We start from the raw sequence: 24,227 nt of genomic DNA, 5'->3' as shown, positions 1-24,227 counted from the left end.
CTTGTTTATTATTGACATAAAAATGAATTTAGGGCAGGACGAGGTTGGGTTTCTCCTTCTCTGTCTAGCAGAGAGAGGCTCCACAGACACCACTCTAGCTGTAATGTAATGCTTTAATGCTTTAAAAAATGAAACAACAGTGGATGTTGTGGCTAGAAGGTGTAACAGATCTCAAGCACTGTGATCAGGGAGGCACTGATCAAATGTTTTCGGCCTGATTTTTTGGCCCCTTTTTGGAATTTTACCCACAGTGTGGAGCATGGCTGTCATACAGTAATAGGCAGCCTGTTCTCAGTCCGTTGTCTTTTTTACGCCACTGGTGAGCCGGACATAACCTGTCGTGGCTGTATTATACACCACTGCTCAGCCGGACATAACCCGTCGGGGCGGTATTATACACCACTGGTCAGCCAGACATAACCTGTTGTGGCTGTATTATACATCATATAAAGCTAGGACTTTCACCCTTTAAACCAGGTGTTTGCTTCCCATATGAATAGAAATCTAAGCCATGATATTTTTTTCGAAACCTAACCACATCCTTTTGTTATCTAATTCTAACCGTGTGCTTTTTTTTTCTTGTTTTCGGACATATTTTTATTGAATTTTTTACAAAGCAGGGGAAACAAAGAAAACACAAAACATAGCAATAATACAGTAATACAGTATACAAATTACTGGCAACTTAACCTGGGGAATAAAAACAAAAACGAACAATAGCTAACAAACAGACAAAAAAAGATAAAAATAAAAATTAAAAAAGTTTCTGTTAGTCAGCCTCCCCTCATTCATGTAAACAGGATAGGCAAAATATTAGAAGCACCTTTTAGTAGAGCACAATACAGTTTCATGCAGCTGTCAGTGGGGCACCAGTATGAAAGACAGACTGTCTTTTTACGTGAAGACCTGGCTTTGCCTTTTCCTGTCTGGCTCGGTCTGTATCTTTTAATCTGTTGCTTTTGATCATATTGACAGAAGGGTGCACACCTCTTGGGCATCAACTTTTTCAAAGAAAATCCTCACATGAACCGTTCTCTTGTCGGCCTCTGTCAGAGGAGTCACAGTGATCTTCCTGAAGCTAACAAATATCCACCCTTAAACTTCTTCGAGCACGTCGGCAGAAGTATAAATGCTCCATTTCAATTGCTCATTTCCTCTATTTTTCAGCGTTCTGATGCCGGATGCCTCCCTGCTGGAGCTCCAAACATTCAGCGCTGGGAAAATGGCTTATAGCAAATGTGTTAGTAGTTTTGATGGGAGGTATCAACCGATTTTGTATGACCCAATTTGATAGCCAGGCATTGTGGCGGCCTCCTGATGATACTAGAAACAGCTATGCTGTCATGTCCTGTATTTTAAAGATAGGACTGTTTTGTCAAACAAGATGCCAGACTGTCAGGCATAGAACTCCTACTGTACATGATACACACTTTGATACACACTGAACAGAGAGGCAACAGAGATGTTTGCATTCATACAAGATGCCTCCTCTGTGTATCAGATTACAATCTCTTCTGTTACTTTCCCAGCAGGACCAAAAACAACTGTCAGACACATGCAGCATGCATGATAGCAGCTATTCCTCACTACAAAACACAAGCAGATAGAATGTATGAACTATGTGTGTATTAGGCTATATTTTTCAAGTTTGTGTGCAGTCTAAAAGCTAGTCTGCAGCAGCCATTTATCCAACATGGTCTTGGTGAATACTGGTTTGAGATTGGCTGAAGTTATTTCTTTTAAATGCTCATTTGTATCATTCTGTGTCCCCTATAAATTCTGAGAGTTTTTGGGTCCATGAATGCAGAGCCGGCAGAGCTCTCCATGAGTTCTTTTTTCCCCAGCACCACTTTGTCACTTGTGGGACTGATAATTGATCTGTCGATCTGTTCACAACTGAACTAATCAGTTTAATGAATGTGAGGAGCAGCTGTTTGTGGGTGGATGCGACTTTTAGACCAAACAGAATGAACGGTTAAGTTTTACTTTAAAAAGCGCCTGAAGCTGCTCCATCTGTGGCCAGAGTAGGTTTTGCACTTTGAAAAAAATAGAAAATCTTTTTGTAGCAGCAGGTGTTTTAAAAATTTGAAATGTGGAGCCACATCACTTTGTGCTGCTTTCAGATGCCTTTCACAGGTACTGAAAACTTTGAATCCAGCACAAATTGGTGCACTTTCTTTCAAAAACAAAGGAAAAAAGGCTATGAGCAACTTGGTAAGGAAACTTCAACAAAGTCCAAGAGGCTAGGTGATTTAGAAGATTATTTTTAAAACAGGGAATAAGGGATAAATGTAAAATGAAAAACCAGGGGCAAATTATCATAACATAGTTATCATGATTACATATTTAAAATTGTGTTACAAAAGTATTATAGTTTTTAAACACTTGTTACCATATCACTACCCTGTTGAGTTTTTTTTTTTTTATTGCATTGTTCATGAGGAAATATATTTCTCTTCAGAGGAGCGTTGAGCAGGAGTTGTGAAGGGTTGGCTGAGAAGATTTGAGCAAAAAATACTTTTATCAGACTGATACATTGCTTTAAGAACAAGTCCAAGGGTCCACAGTCATTTGTTACTGGAGCACCTATGGCTTATGACAGAGATACAGTCATCAACAGTAGAGAAGGAGGATTGGGGAATGGATTAAGAGCAGTGGACCATGAGACAATCACTGCCCACGGCATCTACCACCCAGCCTGACCAGCCCGATCAAATGCCACCTAGGGCAGTGTGACTGCAGCAGGAACATAAGGAAAAGAGTTAGAATGGGAGCTAGGCTGCCCCAGTTTGGACCTAGGGCTCATTAGCTACCCAGTCAGCTAATTTCTAGTTGTTGGAAATTGAAATGGATAAAAGAGGCTTACCCAGCAGTGCGGGACTGAAAACTGTTGTGTCCACATATTGAAGAGACCTGGCTTCATGGTGGTACGATGGTACAACATGTTCTGCTTGCAAATAAATTGCTGCTGCTTTGACAGTGCTTTTGGTGTAACACTGCGGCACCAAAAGCCACATTTTACTTCTGCATTAAACACGACTGCATGGCATCAGGTGAGAATGTGGTAAGAGGGAAAACGGTTGCAGTGTTATTATACAGCTGCAGATGGCCGAACAGCACCTGCCTCATCCTCATGATACATGGATGAGCACTGTCACTTGAATATGCAGCCCGACGAAACCTGTCACGTCCCCATAAAATGCAGCAGGACGGCAGCAGGTTGAAATGCTGCCGGTAACGACTGAATATAATAAGCACTGCCCCTGTCAATGGGTCGCAAACCCTGGACTTTCATGTCGGAGTCTGGTGTTCGTCTCCTGCCTGAATGTCTTTTTTTTTTTTTCTACACCTTACCATGTGTCTCCTACCTCCTCCAAACTTAAACTTCCTTGCCAGCATTTACGTTTGTTGTGTTTGGTTTCCATGTGCATTTGTTGCTTTAACATAACCACATACATAATCCTACATGTGCTTGTGTTGACATCACAGTAGCGGCATCCCGGAATGTCAATAGCACACGCAGAAAGATATGTAGAACGCTATATGTAGAAGCGGAAGTCCACTGCAAAACAGCCACATGTAATGACTAGGGATGAGGACTTGTTGGGTGATACCATGGTGGTCTGGCTGTTGTATTTGACGGGCGAGTTGTGTTTCATGAGAATAGAGAGCACTACTACGGTGGGATGATGGGAAACAGAGAGTCTGACATCAGAGCTGGAGACAACTTCTTGAAGCGTGACTTGTTTTGAGTTCCAGCTTTCAGCACATGTTCACACGGGCGAGTGATGCGTTCTGCGTTACCGCAAGGCAAATCAAGAGTCCATTAGTAATCAGCAGTAATTGTTGCATAGTCGTGTGCATTTTTCGATTGCTGAAGAGACACCTCTGGAAATTTACATTGTAGAGTGCACATAGATTGCTGGATTGCTTAATTGTACTTTGGTTGAATCCGTGCTTCTAATCAGTCTCAAATAACAGCTGTGTCAGTACAGGTGGAAGGATTTAGTTGCTGTGACAATTTGCAATCTATAGGTTTTTATCAAACAAGACAGATCAAAGCAGCAATAGTAGCGTCGATATTTTTAACAATTTAAAACCTGAAAAAATTGGCTTAATGTCTTTCAAAAACATGGTTACAAATTACATGTTACAAGAAAATCACCTGAAATGTAGTACAAAAAAGAGAATATATGTAAAAAAAAAAAAAAAAACAAAGAAAAGAAAAGAAAAAGGTAAAACAAAAAAGAAACAAAACGAAAAATATAAATATAAAGATGAAAAAGTTAATCAAAAAATACTAAAAATAAATAATAATAGTAATAATAATAATTGTAGCATGTTTAAATATAGCTTTCTGGACATTTTCCCTACTTTTCTGATCATTGTTATTTTTTGATAATTTCTACTTCTTTCTCTGTCTTTTTACAATCTTATTTTCAGGTCATTTTCTTGTCTCCTTTTCTTGATTTCTTTTTAATTGTGGGACATTTCTCACCATGTTGCTCATGTATTAAAAGAAATCAAACCAGTTTGAGGTTTCAGAGGTTTAAATGCATGTGAAAGGCATCTGAACGCGGCACAAGAAAACTGATGTCGTTCAAGCTTTCAAAGGGTTACCCATTCTCTGTGTTTCCATTTCATTTGTCATTGAACAGTATTGAGTGACAACATTATTATTTCTGCATTCAGTTGGTGAGGTGAGCTGGTTTCAGTTAAGCTGCGTAGTTATGACCGTGCATAGAACATGTCAAACCCTTTAAAGGTGAGGCGTTTAAGATTTAGGGAAATTATGTAGCATCCAGTGGTGAAGATTTGCAGATAGAGTTCCTTTGTTGTTCATTGAACTGAACAAAGCAATTTAATGTTACAAATCATATTTTTTTTCCCGACATTTTTTGGCATGTCACTGCAGATGACCCGTCTGACGCATGCTTATGTGTACTCACCTTTTTTCTCTGATGACTTAAGATAACTTAAGATTCAGGAGGTTTTTAGCAGGAGCTGAATTATCCACAGAGGTCTCTTCCTCTTCAAAACGAACAGACTCTGTGATTGAACCCTTTGAAACCAGGACAAATAAGCTGGATTTATTTCAAAAATATGGAGAGAAGGCAATGAACCACCTAAAGAGAGATGACCCAGAAATTAGCAAGAAATCAGTAAAAAAAAAGTACAAGAAAATAAAGTAAGAAAAAAGCAAAAAAAAAGGAACATTTAAAAAAGAAAACAAACAAACAAGGACTTCATCTGGAAAAATGCTCAAACATGTAAATAATTAATTAAAAAAATATATAGATCCGTTGGAGTTAATGCTCATTTTGGCAGCTATTTATCTAAATTTATTTATTTATTTATTTATGTTTCTAGTCGTAGTCATGTTTAGTCAATCTCATTCTTTTTTATTTACTGTCAATATTCAGCTCACTTAAACTCTAGGAATTTTGTCCAGTGTTTGAATCACATGATTTTGAAAAACTACATTATTTAATCTTCATAAAGAGATATTTCATTTTTTTTATTTCAGTTTTAAATTCTGCTTTTTACATCAACAATATTGGATGAAAATTTAGTCACGTTTTTTGTTTAATGAAGCCAGTTTTGTCCCGTCATCATCTCATCATGAAAACAAGGGCTTTTGAAGAATATATTTGTTAAAAAATTTGTGAACAAAATGATGCTGGAAATAGTGAGTCTACAGTAATTTTTAAGAATTAAAAAAACTACTCTCAGAAGGAGAACAGAGTTTAAAAAACTTCATTCATAACATTCAAATAATGTCAGTGTTTCTTTGTATTTTCCACTGAGTAAAAGAAGGCTAAAAGTACCATGAAGTGGAAGAAGTGACTGCTGTCTAGCCTTCTATTTGTCCATTAACCTGAACAGCCATTACTTTCCATTATCCCATTATCAACACCACTTTTCTGTTATCTCTCAGACACTTCCTTTGGGTTCCATTTGAGCCAGTTTGTGATCCCTTGTGTTTTCTTGTTGAAACAGAGCGGGGCTGATTTGCCAAGTGGCCATCAGTTGAAGGGCACAGAGTCATCTGTATCAAGTCAAGTCCTAGTTATTTATAAAGCACATTCACTACAATGTAAGTTCAGAAACAAATGTGCACGCAACAAATATGAACCGAATGAAATAAGACAAGAGTGCATATTGAAATACATATTAAAGATAAGAAAAGAGAATCATCCCCTGCTGAGCCACCATCATAAACATACCCAGCTGGCAGGGAATGTTCCCACAACATTGGCTTACTTTACCTACAAGTTGCAATAACGTTTTAAAGAAAACATTTAAATCTAATGTTCAAACAATGTTTAAGATTATGTTAATCATTTCAAATAATGTCCCTGTAAGGTTTAATGCTGATTGAGACGTAACGTTGTAACTGCAACATTCTGAGGATGTTTTCATATAATGTTCTTTCATGAAATGTATGTGAGAACAAAGGAAGAACATTTCAAAAGCAATATCTAGAACATGTTATAAAGGCCTGAGATTGCAGAACTTTTTTTTCAAAATTAAAATGTAATGTAAAAAAAGAAAAGAAAAAAACAACAACACATTTTTAACATTTTTGTTACCCTATGTACCCATGTTACCCTAACTTTAAGACGAACATTCTGGAAACGAAAAGACATTACTAAAACATTGCATTAGCTTGCTGTGAAGTTGATCTCTTTGTAGGTTCGAGCAGGGGTTCTCAAAGTTAATATTCAAAGGTCCAAATCTGATTTCTAGCCAAGGCCAAAGGTCCAAAACGATTATTGATAAGCAAATAATCTTTATTAAACTTGCTTATAACTTACAAGCAACGTACATTCAAGTTTAAGGCAGTCTGAGACAAAATACATTCATGCCTCGTGGAAAATACGCCACTGTTTGACTGCAATCAGTCCCTTAAACCATAGTGCTGTCCACTTGGCTCTAATAACTCATTTTGGGTGGTCAACTTTTTCTTTTCTTTGCACATTTGGATAGTGACATCTCCACTGCATTGGTGACGTAATGTTCACTGGCAGACGCAGCCGAAGTCTTGCTTTCTTGTGCCCGCAGGACAGAACGTGAAAGCTCTTTAGCCGTGAACTAGCTTGCTAAATTTGAATAGTTGCCTGTCGGCCAACCTTTGAACTCTGACACATGATGACTTACTCGTCATTGCTCGCTCATTACAACATTGTCAAACAGGGAAACAATTACGTTTAATCTCAGGCCAGGGTCACTGTAAGAATCTCAAGATAGATTATATTCTAAAAAACTATCAATTTTTTTGATAAGTGTAAAGCTTTGGGGTTTTTTTTTCAAAGTAGAAAACACACACTTTATTACATTATATTATTGCATTCACAATATGAGGTATGGAACAAATCAATGAAATATATGATTTTTTACTGTCAGTTGCTGACACTGGTTCCATGCTTTCCACCATTTCTGCTGCCCTGAAACATCACGCAAACGTCACAACACAGCAACAACTTGTATCAATTTCCCACTTGTAATTACAACTTTGGAGGGCCGTTCATGTGCTCATACCTTGTAAATACGATATTTCCAAGGAGCATGTGAAGGCAGCATATGATGCATTTGAAAATACTCCATGAAATCATCAGAATGAGCAGAAATACCAGTGTGGGACTGCAGGCCATTTCTATTGCAGAGTTCAAATATAAAATCCCATGGTCAGCAAATTCTCTCTCCACAAACGTTAAGCTCAGTGTCAATGTTCAGTTCAGTCAAGACGCACATGTTGCAGCACTTACATGTAATGCCACTCTTAGGTCTGTAACCACACAGGGTGCCACTCTGTCTCTTTGAAGCACTCTGTTAATGAACACCTCCTACATACGTATCACTTTTCATGCCTGGGTGGTAATTACCTTCTTCTCAACCCAAAAATTAATTACTAACCCATAAATTGGCAATTTACCCACTGAGGCAAAGCTTACGCCTGTTTTAATATGATTCGCAGTGGAAAGATGGATGGCACCTCCAGCATCTGCCAAACTGCCTTCATTCCTCTGCTCTCCCTGAAGGTCAGGCTGCCTGCCGGCTGCCAGCGCAGCCCCGTGCTCAGCCTCCTGGTCATTGCTTGCTGGTCTCAGGTGTTATCCCGGGACCTGTAATCTATTCTCTGTAATCTACTTGGTTGGATGACACCGAGAAACAAACATTGGAACAAGCATTACATGGAAATATTTAGGTTCACGTCATCCTTCTTCTTCTGACAGTTTCTGAAGAGGTAGCAGACAACAGGCTGACAGCTGGCCCTTATTCACATCACAGGAGTGACACCTGTGTCTTTCAGTCACATGAGTCACTTAACTTAACCCTGTGAAACCTGAGCAAATTGATTTGGTTTCTTTCAAAAAATATGTGGTGAAATCAACAAGTAAATTCACAAGACATGACCCAAAACGACTAGAAATTAGTTTAAAAGTTAAAAGAAGAACCTGAAAATAAATCCGTATTTAAAAAAAAAAAATTAAAATTAGGTAAAAACAAAACAAACAAACTCACTTCTCATTTTATATATCCTCCCCTCTTTTTAAACTAATTGTAGATCATTTTCTTGTCACATTTTATTAATTTCTTTAAATTTGTGGGACATTTATTTTCAAGTTGATCATCCCAAAAAAACATGCTGGGAAGGCAACAAGATAAAAAGTAAAAAGAACATATATATATATATATATATATATATATATATATATATATGTATATATATATATACAATATTTTCTCTAAAACATTATTTTAAATACACAATAATTATTAATGTAGTTGTGGAACATTGTCCCCTATTTATTTATATTCACATTTACATTTATCTTGTAAGGTAAAATTTGTTTGTTTGTTTTTAAAAACTTCAGTAATAGTAACAAGTATACTGTGCTATATATCTGTATTCTGCCATTTGCATACTAGTCAATCACATTTGCATTTTCTTAAACATGTTAAGAAAACAGAACTCCTAACTTCATTGTTGGCAAAATCCTCTTTGTGATGATCCAGTTAATTTAGACCAACGTGCTTTACAGAAGTTACATGAACAAAGAACAAGGTAATGCCACTTTTCATTTTTAAGTTGCAACAACTTTACAAAATTAAGTAAATACAGCTACATTTACGATGATGGCAGTGCATGTAGATGCAGCAGCCAGTGGCTCCTCAAATCCTTGCTACTTTTTTGCTATATTTTGCTAGATTTCTCGATTTTTTCGACTCCATGGCCCCTTCTCCTGAACTCCTGAATGACTTTTCCATGAAAGAGAAGCACTTATCAACACAGAGAAAAGCTGTGTGGGTTTTGGACTGGAGGCAGCAGACCGTGAGAGGATCCCCACCAACGGCATACGCCGAACAGCCAGTCTGACCAGAGGGGAGAAACCAAATGGAAAGCGCCGGAAGAAGAGTGGCAGGAGAGCTGGCATCAGGGTGAGGCTGGCCTGACTTGGACCGAGAACTGTTCCTCTACCAAGACTTCTTCTGTCTAATGTCGAAATGCAGGAGAGTGGAGTAGATGAGATGTGATTGAGGCTCACTCAGCAATGGGAGATCAGAGACTGCTCTATGCACATCTTCACAGAGACATGGTTAACCCTGAATATCTGGGACCAAGCTGTTGCACTGGATGGACGGACCTTGTTGGCAGCCAAAAGGACTCAAAACTCCGATGCAGATTAAAAAAATGCACTGCAGTAATTGAAAAATGCCATCAGCAGCAACATGTCCAAGCAACCAGATGGAATCTCCATAGTAGCTGCTGATTTTAATCGTCATCCTTCAACTCCAAAGATGTAGCAGGATCAAGGACAAATGTTATTTCATTTTTAAACTTTGTTTAAAAAATGACAAATAAATCTACCTTCTAATTTCTACATTTTGAGTTAACTTAAAACTAGATATAAGGTATACATAAATTAAAATTTAAAGTTATATATACTCTCCTTTTTCAAGGCAATTGGTTTTCGAGATTATTTTGAGTAGGATAAACGTTTCTTGCAATTCGTGGGACTTTTCTCGCCAAGTTGGTTATGGCCTTCATCCCCATGTTTCTGAAAGAAGTCAAACCAATTTGCTCAGGTTTTAAAGGCTCAAATAGCTCTTAAAAGGCATCTGAAGGCAGCACAAGAGAACTGATGTTGATCCAAGTTTCAAAGGCTTAATTGAAGCATGATACAAAAATAGTTGATGTATCTTTTTTCTTCTCTTTTAGTCTTTGGGGTTCCTTTGTGTGATTTACTCTAATACAGCAAGAAAACATTAGATTTAGGCATCATGGATTCAGAGTATAAGTTTTCAACATAGCCATTAAATTTAACCCTTTGAAACCTGAAAAAAAAATGTCTTGATTGCACTTAAAAACATGGCAATATTGCAATAAGCAGTGATAGAAAACATGATCCAAAAGTTTGTGAGAATTTTTTTTTTTCAAAAGTGCAAGAACTTTACTTGGAGAAAAAAAAGAAACACAGAAATGTGCTTAAGTAAATTAAAATATAATAATTTTGTAAAATATGTAATTGTGATATTTTGAATATATAGTTTTAGCCATAGGTGATTCAGTAACAAATCACTGTGGACCCTTGAACTTGTTAAAGTGATGTATCAGTCTGATAAAAGTATATTTGCTCAAACCTTTACATGGGACGCTCCTCAACTCCTGCTCAACACTCCTCTGAACCAAAATAATTTTCTGTATAATTAATAATTCAGCATTTTCAATCATTCAAGTAAAAAAAAAAAACGGGGAAAATGCCTGGGAAAATTAGTTTAAAAAATATGAGAATTTTGTAGTGTCATTTTAAAGATGTAATCATGATAATAATTATCTCTTTTTTTACACTGACAATTTTTCCTTTGCTTTTTAAAAATATTTTTCCAAATCCAGTTTGCTCAGGATTGAAAGGTTTAAATACTTGTGAAAGGCGTCTGAAAGCAGCACAATCAATACACATATTAACTTATGGTTGTCTTTATATAAATGTATTTTCTGATGAATACAGACACACCAGTATCATTCACTCCCTCCTCCCTGGAATACTGTGTAGGTGTTTGAATCTTATAAATGCGTTCTTTCTTGTGCAGCTTTAAGATTCAAAGTTCTTAGTAATAAAATTGTACTTTGAGTTCATAATTAGATCCAGTGTTTGACTGCATGAGCAGTCAAACCCTAAATTAATTTTTTTTGATGTGTGTGTGTGAGAGTTAGCGTCTGAGTGTGAGTGTGTGTTCTGATTTAAATTTTTTTCACCTGAACCTGAGCACTCTGCATTTTCCCCTATACACTTCCTGTTATGTCACTCAGACCTCTGTGGTCTCATTTTGTCTCTTTTTACCAGAAAGTAGGAATGCATGCACACATACATGTGAGTAGTGTTTTCTTCTTCTGCTTTGTGGTATGTCGTTACACTGAGCACAACGAATGCTGCCTCCATTCAGCTGAGTGTAAAAATACACAAAAGAGTACAAGCTACAACCTATATCGATGGATGGATTTTTTTTTTTTTGGAGGGGGGTCAAGTTTCTCTCTTTCAACCCTTTGGGAGGGGGGCATGTCTCCCAATCCCCTGTGGCAATTACGTGCATGGTTGCAGCTAATCTCCCCTGGAGCAGGATATACTCTGGCTGCCAGTTTCACATGTGTAAAAAGTTTGCCATCCAAATCAGCAGCAAGCTATCCAGAAAAACTGGCTGCACATCTCTGTGTAGATTCTATAGACTATGTGCACATACACTGTAGTAAGAGAAGGAACTGAAACTGGAACTGAAAAAAAACTGAGTAATGGTTTGGTTCTATAGACTGAAGCCAAATGCATTGCATGTTGTGTATAATAGCTGGTTGTGATCCTGTTGTGTTGCTGTACATGACTGCTCTCAATGTGCTGTATTAACTTGTACCAGCCACCAAATAGATATATGCAGATCTCAAAGGTTTCAGGTAAATGTTGCACTTCAGTAGTATCAAATTACTCAACTAGGAAAACTTTGCAAAGATATTGAGGATTGGGGCTGTGTATTGGCAAAAATCTAGACATAAAATACACGTCATTATACAGGGGTTACAATTTGATATATTGCGATACATTGTGAAAATGTAAACAAGGCAATACATTGCAATACTGTAAGCAGGGCAATGTATTGTGATACTTTAAGCAAGGCAGTATATTGCTATACTATAAGCAAGGTGATATATTGCAATACCGAAGTAAGGCAGTATACTGCAATACTGTAAGCAAAGCGATATATTGTTTTTGTTTTTTTTTAAATCTAATTTTAGGAGCTAGTGGTGCACCCTTTGTGAATTTGCCATGTTCCATAGGCATGATTTCTTTGTGATTTTATACCAGCAATATCTGGTTGCATTGGAGTGGAACAGTACTGCGGCTAAAGATGGATCACCACACTGAGGAATCGAGCAGTCGATGGTTTAATCACAACAAAAAATGAACCACTGTCACAAATCTGTGCATGAACACTTGTAATTAGAAACTGATACAGTGTTTCTGAAATTCAGTACAGTGACAAAAAACATAATATGGCCAACCTGAAGAGTATAGCTACACCATTATTGAAGATATCCCTGATGCCAGACAAAGTCTTTTCAGAATGATTTACAGTGACAATATTTTTTCACATCCATGAACACCATCATCCAACTGCAATCACTGTAAAACTGGAAAATAGAGTTATTTACAGTAACTGATGGAGTTGCCTCAGTTTCCTCGCAGAATTGAAACACAGCACACATCTTATCACAGAACTGATGCCAGCATCCATTTGGCTGAGAGACATCAGATAACTGATTCTGTCAAAAGTAAATGCTCGATAATTTCCATGGGGGACGCCAGTCAAGACGCCATCCAAAAACAAGATATCAGGCATCGCTTTGTCTGTAGATGTAAGGCTGTTACCAAAATCTGATGTCTTTGTTCATCTTCATTGGTTATATCTATCACCATTTAAAAAAATATATATATACCACTGATATTATTCAGTGCACATGTGTTTTGATTCATTTAACTTTTCAAATCTTAATCTCTCAGTTTATGCAATTGTATTTTACTGACAAGAATTTAAAGACCTACACTTGTGCTCAGATTGGCTGTTTCTTGTGGAAGACATGAAAATCCATGACATGATGGTTTTTTTTGTTGTTGTTTTACAATTATAACCATGTAACTTGTGGGTCCCGCTCAAGGAAAAGTCTCATTCCAAAATCTTGCAGACTTTCCCACATTATGGTTCTCTCATCAAAAAGCGTATAGGATTTCTCCATTGAGTTTTGGATAATTACAGAAAATAAGCCCTGTGGTAAACAAACAGTTATGATACTTACACTTTTTGTTCAGCAAGATAATCTTCACAAATGAGCACTACTTTCAGGAGTTTTGAAGCTTAAATGCAGAAGTGAAAAGCTCTTTCTAGGCTAAAATGAACTACACTATGGTCGTGTTGCCACTGCAACGAGGCTCTAAAGCAAGAAAATTTAGAAAGCAAAAAGGCTTGGGGAAAAAAATATGGGAAAACTATATTTAGAATTATTGTCATTGCATATTTAAAATTAAATTACAGAATTTAAAAAAATAGTAGTAGTAGTACTAGTAGTAATGGTTAGTAGTAGTATATTTTTATTAGTTTTTGTTTTTATTTAAACAAAATTTTCAGGTAATTTATTTGTACTTGTAATTTCTTGCTTATTTTTCTGTCATTTCTCCTTTCATTGCTCATTGCCTTATTCCCTTGTTTTTTAATGAAATCAAGCCAATCTGCTCAAGTTTCAAAGGGTAAAGTCATATACAGGTTTCAAAGTTCACAGTGGGATATTTACTGATGTATTTTATGTCATAGAATACGAGTCTCTTCAGCGTGTGTTAACCACAGACCTTGTTTCAGGCTTTGAACCAAAACACTATTCAAAAAAACCCATTGACTTTGAGACGAGGGAAGTGGAGGGGCTAAAATGCTACATCATTTCTGGATTTTAGGACTCATTACTGGGGCCCTCTATACAGTACATCAAAGACAGATGTCATGTAGTTCAGAAGGGGAACAGTCCCCTGGTTTGCTGCTGCAGGTAAGTGGAATGAGTTGCAACACTTGTGTGCCTTTGTGGATCTCATTACAGACATGAGGACGTACAAATGAAATCTTCTTTTAGCGTGATTCAGATTTTAATGACTGTGATAAATGATTCTTGCAATGATATAGCTCATATGTCACCTTCCTCTAATTCAATTTGTAGTTGTTGAGCAGTCATAGTGTTTGCGAGGCCATTTATCACCGTCAGTGTCATCATTGCTGCATGCTTGCTGCTCCTCACGTCCCCGTCATGTCCTCTCTGTGCTCACCGTCTTCTGTGCTTTGATCCTTTAAACTGCCTGGAGATGTGTTTAAACTCAGGACATCGTTTCATTTGTCGGGCAGGATAATGGAACAACATCTATTTAAAACAGTGTGAATAAATGAAATGTCAGGATTGCATTTTCTTGCTTTTGAGAATGGCCACAAAACAGCACGTCCCCTCCTTCACTCTTTATCTTGTCAGTCCATGAAGCTTTTTCTTTTGTCAAAGCATGATATTCTACGTGTCATGTGGACAAAAGCATGTTGACACCAAAACACAAAGCATTGTGGCTTTGGATTTTCATGCTGACATTTTTGCTTTTATCTTCCATCCACTTGCATTCCCCTCATAAACTATGACAGTGTAGATTATGGAGGGCATTAACCCTTTCAAACATGAGCAACTTGGCTTAAAAAAAAACAACAAAAAACATGAAGAGGAAGCAATGAGCAATTTATCAAGAACTGACCCAAACATTGCAATAAATGTATTTAAAAAAATACAAGAAACATTGCTGAAATCAGGCAAAGAACACAGACAAAAATTGCTAAAATAAAAAAATATAAATAATGATTTAAAAAAGCATACTTGAATATTGTTTTGTAGTCTTATTTTGAATATATGAATATAAATACAGATTTCTTGATATATTTACCTAGTTATTTGATATTTGTCTAGTGATTCTCTCTTCTCATTTTTAAAGCTAATTTTCAGGTCATTTTTTGTCTGCTTTCACTATTTTTTATTTATTTATGTATTGATTTATTGATTGATTGATTTTTTTTATTGCTTTTTCATGTTTTTATTTATTTATTGCTATTTGTGGGGCATTGCATGGCAACTTGCTAATAGCCTTTTTGTTTTTTTCTTTTCTTTTCTTTTTTTTTTTTTCATTTTCTTTTATTTTCTTCTATTTTCTTTTATTTTTTTTATTTATGTTGATAAATCAAACCAATTTGCTCTGAGTTCAAATGTTTAAATGCTTGTGAAAGCCATCTGAGCGCAGCACAAGAAAACTAATGTCGATCCAGGTTTTAAGGGATTAAATCACAATTCTATTCTCAAAAACAATTCAGTGAAATGCAGAAGAACCACACACCAACGGGCAGACAAACGCACTTGCTGACATAACTGGTTAGACGTATGAAATCAGACCGCATATAATTGGCTAAGCCTGCTTTGAAAGGGAGAGCAATCTTCAGCGTGTTACAGACGGCTGGCTCTCATGCTGCTGCATGTTCCTCCTCCTTCTCATCGCTCTCTTGCATCTTTACAATGTTTGCTCATCAGCTACTTGTGTGCATTACATGTGGACTTTTCACCAATGTATCTGCAATTTAGAGGTGTACTTGCAATGGAAATGATTTTGGCAGCTGAGTGAAGGAAGCATTGCTTTCTTTGCTCAGCTGTACATACAGTCAGTAAGGCTTTCTAAATAGCTTGAGTAACACTGACATCTGCTGGGACAGTATGTTGTAACTGGCCAGAGGAGGACTTCACTTTAAAACCCACTAAAACACTGAGCTGGTATTTCTATGTGAGTTATAATGACCTTTGTTTTGTCCTTGAGACTTGATTAAAATTAACAAAAAAATCATACAAATGCAGAGCTAATTGAGCCAAGTGGCTGCTTAGAAGTGAAGCAAATATGGTGTTGATTAAAAACATGCCTGATCTGGTTCTGTGTGATGTGACTCAGTGTGGCATGACGCTCCATCCATCAACATATTACTGTACTTTACACCAAATCTAAAAAAAGAAACCAGTTTACTTTAAAAATGTGTCCACACTGTAAAAAGTAACCGTTAACTTAAACCCTTAGGGCTCGTTTTAATATCACACACACCTGAATTGCACACAAAATGCGCTTTCCAAAAACAAGCTTTAAAAAATATGACACATTCATATGACTTTTACTTATGACTTACTTTCACTGAGTACATTTTTATATGATACATTTTCATGAATATCAAATATTCATTCATTTTCAGAATTTTAAACCTTTAAATGCCAGTTTTTTGTCATTATGCCACTATGTTTTTAGATGAAAAAAAACCAACATTATTTTCAATATAATTTGTGCTACTTTTTCAAAAATTGATTTTGAATAGAATTTGAACATATAATTGATTTGTTGCAATATTTATAATGACAGTGCACCTTGTCTATGTATGTATGTATGCATTTCCTCCATATGCCAAATATGGGAAGAAAAAAAAAAGACATCAGGGGGAAAATTCCAAGACAAAAGCCCAGAATGACACCCAGAAATAATACAGTGCATGTTTTTATGTTGTGATGGCTGTGGGATCAAAAATTGCAGTTTGAGTGGTTTTCTATGAATGTAACAATATTGTTTGCACCATCTATTTTAGATTCATTGAAGGAGCTGAGCTGGAAATTCCAAGATTAAACACAGCCAAAATAATCAAAAAATGAAGAACTGAAAACAGTGTAAAATGCACAAAACAGTCCCTAAGGGTTAAAAAAAAGTGTCCAGTCTGCCTTAACTTTCTATACTGACTAAACTTGAGAGGAGAAGTTGGGGCAGTTTTGTAGTGATTCAAAACAGATAAACTTTTCTAGTCAAATTAAAGGATTTAAGCACAACTGAATTAATATTCAGTTAATCTGTATATTCATTTAATATACATATATATATATATATATATATATATATATATATATCAAGAGTTTATTTTTGATTTTGAAATGATCTTAACTTGTCTGAGTTCAGTTAACTACAGTGTACACATGCGGTAGCTGCAGCTGCCTCATGAAAATAGTTTTTCTGATGTTTTAGAAAGTAGCAGTTTACGAGCTCAACGTTCACCATGTTTGTCATTTCTCTGAACTAATTGCTTTTTTTCTGTGTCTCGCTTTAGGTAAGATGTTTTTTGTGTCTTCATCGCTGAAGGGTACGTAAGATAAACTCTCTGATTGGCATTTCAAAAGCACTGGTTAACCAGTAATGTAAATCACGGCATATCTCCTGTATGTGTGTGTATGTGGGGGCAGGGTGTGTGTGTGTGTGTGTGTGTGTGTGTGTGTGTGTGTGTGCGCGCACTCCCTCCATGGTATTCTGAGTCAGTCTGTCTCTGTTGATATCCATCTTGCTAATTTACAATTCACTCACTCCTGCAAAGACTCTCAATTTGTCCTGACCTTAGTTGTTGCCCAGAGACTTGGACAGAATGAGTTTATATTCATGCTTTGGGGTCTCCGAAAGAGACACACCATTTTGTGTCAATTTGTGTGCGTGTGTGTGCGAGCGCGCATGTGCTTTTGCATGTTTGTGTTTGTGAGCGATCAGGTGCCATTAAGACCTAATTAGGTCCAAATTGCTGTTTGTTACTTCTCTGAATAATAATGAACCCCTCCTTCCCCTAAAAAGTACTCCACTGCTCAGAAGGCGTGACTGCAGCTCGATTAGCCGAGCCTGAGTGATCACAGCTGAAGATCGACTTCAGTGACAATCACATGAGATGTTTGGCCATGGAGAATGAATAGTGTTTGCCGAGCACAAGCTGCGGACTGAATCATGCCGCCCGCGCTGTCAGCTTGGCAAAGACCATGTCATACAATCTCCTTTGGAACAAGGCATTTCATTTTTTAAAAATTTTTTTTACCGGCTCCTGAAAAGAACAGCAGATGAATCCCGCCTCCCTCCCCGTGATGGTATTTTGATTTCAGTTTCCCATTTCCAGTTTATCACAGTTTGATAAGGTCACCTCACGCTGTCACCTGCAGTATCCAACTCCATTTACTCAAGCGCCCTGAAATGCTATTATCAATATGAAATATTGTCCAGACAGACTACAGCTCTTCCAGCGAGGAAAACATCAATGTTTACTGTTCAGAAATCAAGCCCTTGCCCCAGGTGCCAGCCACTATCTGTCTTCTCTGGAGAGAGGAAAAAGAAAAAAAACAAAAATCTCCAACAGGGATTACTAATCCCCTGCTTGTTTGTAGTGCTGCTGCGATTCAGCAAAACAAGATTATCCCAGTCACTGCTTACAATTGGGCCCCTAGATGAAATGATAATTGCCAAGAAATATTTATTTTGTTGAATAAACTCCCTAATCCATTCCAATAGACTCCACTTGTTTTAGTAATTGCACGGCTTTTCTCTGAGCAAACCTCCCAGACTGTCAATACTTGAATGGGACTCGCCAGCTGCAAGATATTATGATCAGGATGACCCAGATTCTTTCCTCCTGCCTCTAATGAGGCGCTCAGTCATGTTGAGATAGAATTTTTTACATTGTTGTGTTTTTTGTGTTTATGTCTGCCTGTAATACTCTTATGAAAACAGGCGAACATATACATGGCTTACAGCTTCAGTTTGTGTCTTAGTGAAGAGCCAAATTAAATGATTGAATGAATGCGTTTTGAGTGATTAATTCTGTGAATGGAGTTTTCATAAGATAGGTGTAACCATCCTTATTGAGATGCAGGATTAAGTTTTCTAAGCCTTCAGCAAAAGCTGTTTAAGAATAACACAATTGGAATTCACTTAATGAAATAGGTTCCACTTTATATGCATGACAGTCTGTGAAAATTGCACACAGGGCTGTGCACAAGTCTCTCCGGACTGACTACAAGAAATAAAAGCAATACTTTCCAAGCTGGAAGGAGAAAACCAGCCGCATGTCACACCACTCAATATCATCTCACCTCCATGCTAGCTCGCCCCACCGTAGCTCATCGAGTGCGAAGATGGCCGTCGTGTAGCTTACGCTGACAGACGGTCAATGTTTCGAACGGCTGTTACTGCAAATTAGAAGGAGGGACACTGGTTCCCGGGTGGCTTTTCCAGCTGCTGTTATTGGTCCCAGGTTTGTACTTTTAAGGCGCTGGCAAATGATGTGCCAGCAAGCAGCAACCTGGTCTGAAGACGCTGTGCAGACAATCTTTACCTTCATTAACATTCTCTCACACAGAGACGTCTGTGCTGAGGCTTTGCTGGGCATAATAATATCAATACTTCCAACAAGAAACACAGTATTACTTTGTACAGACTCCCTCTGCATCACTTTAAAGTAGATTCACCTCCAGAGCCCATATGTAAAAGGGTAAAACTTAATAATTTGAGCATAGCCTTGGTAATTGTAAGTATTATATAGCTGTGTCATGGTGTTAGTAGAGCTAGACTGATAAATTGGTTGGACTGATATATCAGCTAACATACGTGTATTTCAGATACATTGACAGATACCTTGATGTTCAATTAAGCAATATTACGCAGGAGGGTGTGCTTTAACCTCACTGAGCAAAACAGTGATGTGGTTAGGACCGGGGTGCTTGCACAGGAATATAGATGATAATAACTTAATTTATATAGCACCTTTGAAAACAGTTTACAAAGTGCTTTGACAGACAAAGGTGGTAATATAAACAGAGCCAAGCAGAGTCCATCATGGGAATTAGCTCCAAATACCTACTCTGCATAATCAAGTTTATGTGTGTGTTCTTATAGAACAGGGGCTCTCAGGAAAAACCCTCAACTTGCTTTTCTGTGGGGCCACTTTTGTAAAATGACAGGAGGCCAGGGGCCAGTCACAGCAGCTCCATACATCATTGATTTTTGGACGTTTCTCAGATTTTAGGACAGTTCTCGGATTGTAGCATGTTTCTTGGATTTTTTGACATTTGTGGAATTGTAGGATGTTTATCGGATTTTTGGACATCTCAAATTTTTTCTGACATTGTTAAAATTTTGTAGGACGGCGTTCGGATTTTAGTAAATTTCTAGGATTTTGGGGGCATTTCTAGAATTTTAGTACATTTCTCAGATTTTAGGACATTGCTCGGATTTTGGGATGTTTACAAGATTTTGGGACATTTCTTGGATTTTAGGCTTTAAAAATCTATCTGCAATTTAGGACAAATGTAGGATTTCAGGATGTTTCTTAGGTTTTTGGACGTCTGATGGATTTTAGGAAACTTCTAGTATTTTCAGACATTTCTCAGATATTAGAACATTTCAAGGATTTTAAAGTTCCTACGATTTCAAGACATCTCTGGGATTTCAGGATGTTTCTTTGATATTTGGATGTTTCTTAGATGTCAGGACGTTTCTAGGATTTGAAGATAATCTCAGATTTTAGGACATTTCTAGAATTTTAACATGTTTCTTGGACTTTAGGGCAGTTTTAGAATGTTTCTCAGATTTTAGGAAAATTCTAAGATTTTAGCATGTTTCCTGGATTTTTGGATGTTTCTCGAATTATAGGGCATTTCTCTGATCATTTACAAAATTCACATGTTGTTATATCTCATGAAATATTCTGCTTCATTCTGCTTCTTGCTGGTATTTTGCATTTTAAAAACAACATTTTTACTGTGGTTCCAATCACTTGTATTCTCCATCATGCCTCATGCTGGACTGAGTAATTTTTAGTTTGCGGTGAAGTTTGCTGTTTAATGTTCATACTCGCAACTGTAAGTTTTTGTCAGTGTTCATGATGTGTCTGTTCAGAAAATACTGGTTTATGCTGGTTTTTGTCAGCTTTTATCAATAGTGAGCTGGCTGTTTTCTTTTGGTCAGCTGTATTTTCTCTCAGGAAGTGTCCAGTCTTCTTTGTAGTGAAGTAGATGATCATTGATACCGCTCTAAAATGTCCTCAGTATCCTGCCTGTAATGGTGCAATAATCATATGATTTCTTCAAGAGCAGAAATAAATGGAGGAGTAAGTCTTTTAGTGATGAGGAAGGTGTGAACTACTTGTGTGTAACCAGGAACAAAAAACAGAAGAAATATTTCAGTGTTGAGCACATTCGCACCAGCCAGAGCTAGCTCAGTTCACACAGATTAAAATGAACCAGTTCATGGTTATAGTTCAGAATTTGATTTTTGACGATTCACAGTCTAAACAATTAACTAGCTTTCCCTCATTCTTTCCATTTTCAAATCTTGTGATTGTCATTCATTGGTTGATTTTTCCCAAAACTGGCTTTTTGCTTCAACTTGATGCGTTGTTTCAAATATGTTGCTGATGTGGCTAAAATTTGTAGTTGATTTTTTATTTTTTTATTTTTTTTACTGGGTTGGAGCAATTTGCATAAAAATGTAAGATTTCCTTTATGAGAATCTGAAATGATTTGTTTTGTGAAATTCCTTCAAGTGTTGGTATGAACTGATCTCAGCAGTACCACGCTGTTTAAATTGCCATGAAAAACAGCATGTGATTGTTGGTAACTGTCCCGAGAGTAAACGATTACATTCATTAGTGAAAACATGTTCAGTTTACTGTTTACAAAAAACATGCAGATTCAAGCACATTCAGTTGGAATGCTGGGTATTTTTGAGGTCATAAAGAAACAGCATCACATTAAACAGTTTTTACAGTGTTAAATAGCCTGCTCAGTGCATATCTTGGTCACAATTCTTTGGAAAAAAAGGGATCTTAATCAAAATCACTGTGAATTTTATGTGTTTATCTCAGTAAATAAGTATATAAATGCTGAAATACAAATGTCAATATTGGCCTTAAAAATCTTGTATTGGTGTTCCGATGCCACAAAGCAAATGAAACAAGCCACATTGCCAGGCTGCTGATGTGAGACAGATATGAAGGTTTCAGCTGTTCCACACAACAGTGTGTTATCCTTGGCAACTGATAAACATATTGCAGAGAATAACCAACCATTTTATTCCATTAATTCAAGTTGACAAATTAGTGGCAGAGGTGTGAATGCTTCTAGTTAGCATCTCAAAAGCAGGGAATCCACCTGGCTAGAACCTCCCATCCACAAGCACTGGATGAAATCACCACTTTTGACTTGTGCTTGTAATTGGTTGGTAAATCTGTCGCTTATTATACAAGTGTGGGTAAACTCATAGAAATACCAATACTAATACCAATACTAATACAAATATAATAATAATGATAATAATTATTTTTAATAATAATAATAATACTACTACTAATAATAATAATAATAGTAATAATGTTATAGAAAATAATAGAACAGAACAACAACAATGTGAATAATGATAATAATAATGATAGTAATAATAATAATGATAATAATAATAACAACAATAATAATAATAATAATAATAATAATAATAATAATTATAATAGTAATATTGTTATAGAAAAGAATATAACAGAACAACAATAGTGTGAATATTTACAAGATATAAAAATGTCAAATGTCACATTTCAATACACAGTCTTAAGTCATTGCAGAATTTTGTAAATTTCTATACACATTACTTAAAAGTAAATGGTTGTTATTACAGTAACAATAATAACAAAAAACAACTATAATTCTACTTCTAATCATTACACTATTACTGCTACTACTATTAATAATGATAATGATTATTATTAGTAGAAGTAATAGTTGTAGTGTTATTATTATAGAATAAAATAGAATAGAATAGAATAATGTGACTATATACAAGATATAACAGGTTTAATTAATACAGTCTTAAGTATTTTGTAAATTACTATACACATTACTTAAATGGAAGTATTATTTCAATCACAATAATAATAACAACAACAATACTACTTTTAATCAAAATACTATTACTACCACCACCACTACTACTACTACTACTACTACTACTACTACTACTACTACTAATAATAATAATAATAATAAATACAATCATTTAACTTAAGTAATGTGTATGATAATTTTAAAAAACTGCAATAACTGAAGACTGCATATTCATTTGATATACGTTATATCTTGTATATCATGCTTTTTCTATTCTATTCTATTCTATTCTATAATCAATGAAATAGATTTTCATTTATTTGGGTGGGGGGCATTTGTGAGGAAAATGTTGATATAATTGCAAGAGTTATATTGTTACAGCAGTAATAGCAAATGCACAAGCACAATTATTTTTAAACAACTTCTGGCCAAGTCCAAATAACATGTTTCCAGTATCAGTTGTGGTTTCTTTGTATGTTCTTTAAATTATTGCCCTGTGCACAACCCTTTAAAGAGTTCATATCCTGTGAACAACGATAGTAACATACTGAGTTCTGACTGTATATGTTAGTTGGAAGATATGAGCCTGAAGATTTTCCTGCCAGATACAGATGTGTGTGTTCACTGTGGGAGAACACAGATAATATCATCCTAGACTATAAATGACATACGATAAGGTCTCTCAGCAGCTATAGGTACTTAATATCTTGTCCATGTGAATTCATTTGAATTCTATGGATGTAGATGTGTGTGTGAGGCCTGTGTGTGTGTAAGAAGTCAACCCCCACATGATATCAGTGGCTCTGGTACAGCTGGCCTTACAGTGCACGTGTCCCCTGCTGCAGCACTGTAAAGCTTTGTGCTGCAGCTCCAGGCTGTGTGTGTCCCCTGACGAGACAATGCAGCTTTGACATGCTGTTTGTGTGTCATGTTTGGACAGATAAATGCACAAGTGAGAAGAGCAGTGTGAGAAAGTAATGAGACGGACAGATTGCATGCATGTGTCTGTGTGTATGTTTGCACGTGCTTGGCTCATACGACTTGTCTCCTTCCTCTTCTTCATCCTCTTTGTAGACCACAAAGAGGATCAGTGTGACAGTCAGTACAATGGGGGACTAGATACAGCCGATTCAGCTGAGCCTTTCTGCCGACACCCAGGCAAAGTTGCTTGTCGCAATCTATTAATGAGCAAAGCTTCTGTCAATGAGCAAAGCTTCTGATTTCCATAAAATATTACTGCATTTTTGAACACAGCAAGATCCTTCCAGTGATCCTGCATTCATGTATTCATTAAGCAAACACAGTGCTGTGCAGATCTGAGGTCAGTTCCTTTCATGCACCTCATAATGAAGACATTATTATATGGAGAGATAGGCAGGAATATAGATGATAGTAGAAGGTGACGATATAAACA

The sequence above is a fragment of the Plectropomus leopardus genome, chromosome 13, assembly GCF_008729295.1.
Source record: "Plectropomus leopardus isolate mb chromosome 13, YSFRI_Pleo_2.0, whole genome shotgun sequence".
Lineage (NCBI taxonomy): Eukaryota > Metazoa > Chordata > Actinopteri > Perciformes > Serranidae > Plectropomus > Plectropomus leopardus.
This window is presented reverse-complemented; position numbering follows the sequence as displayed.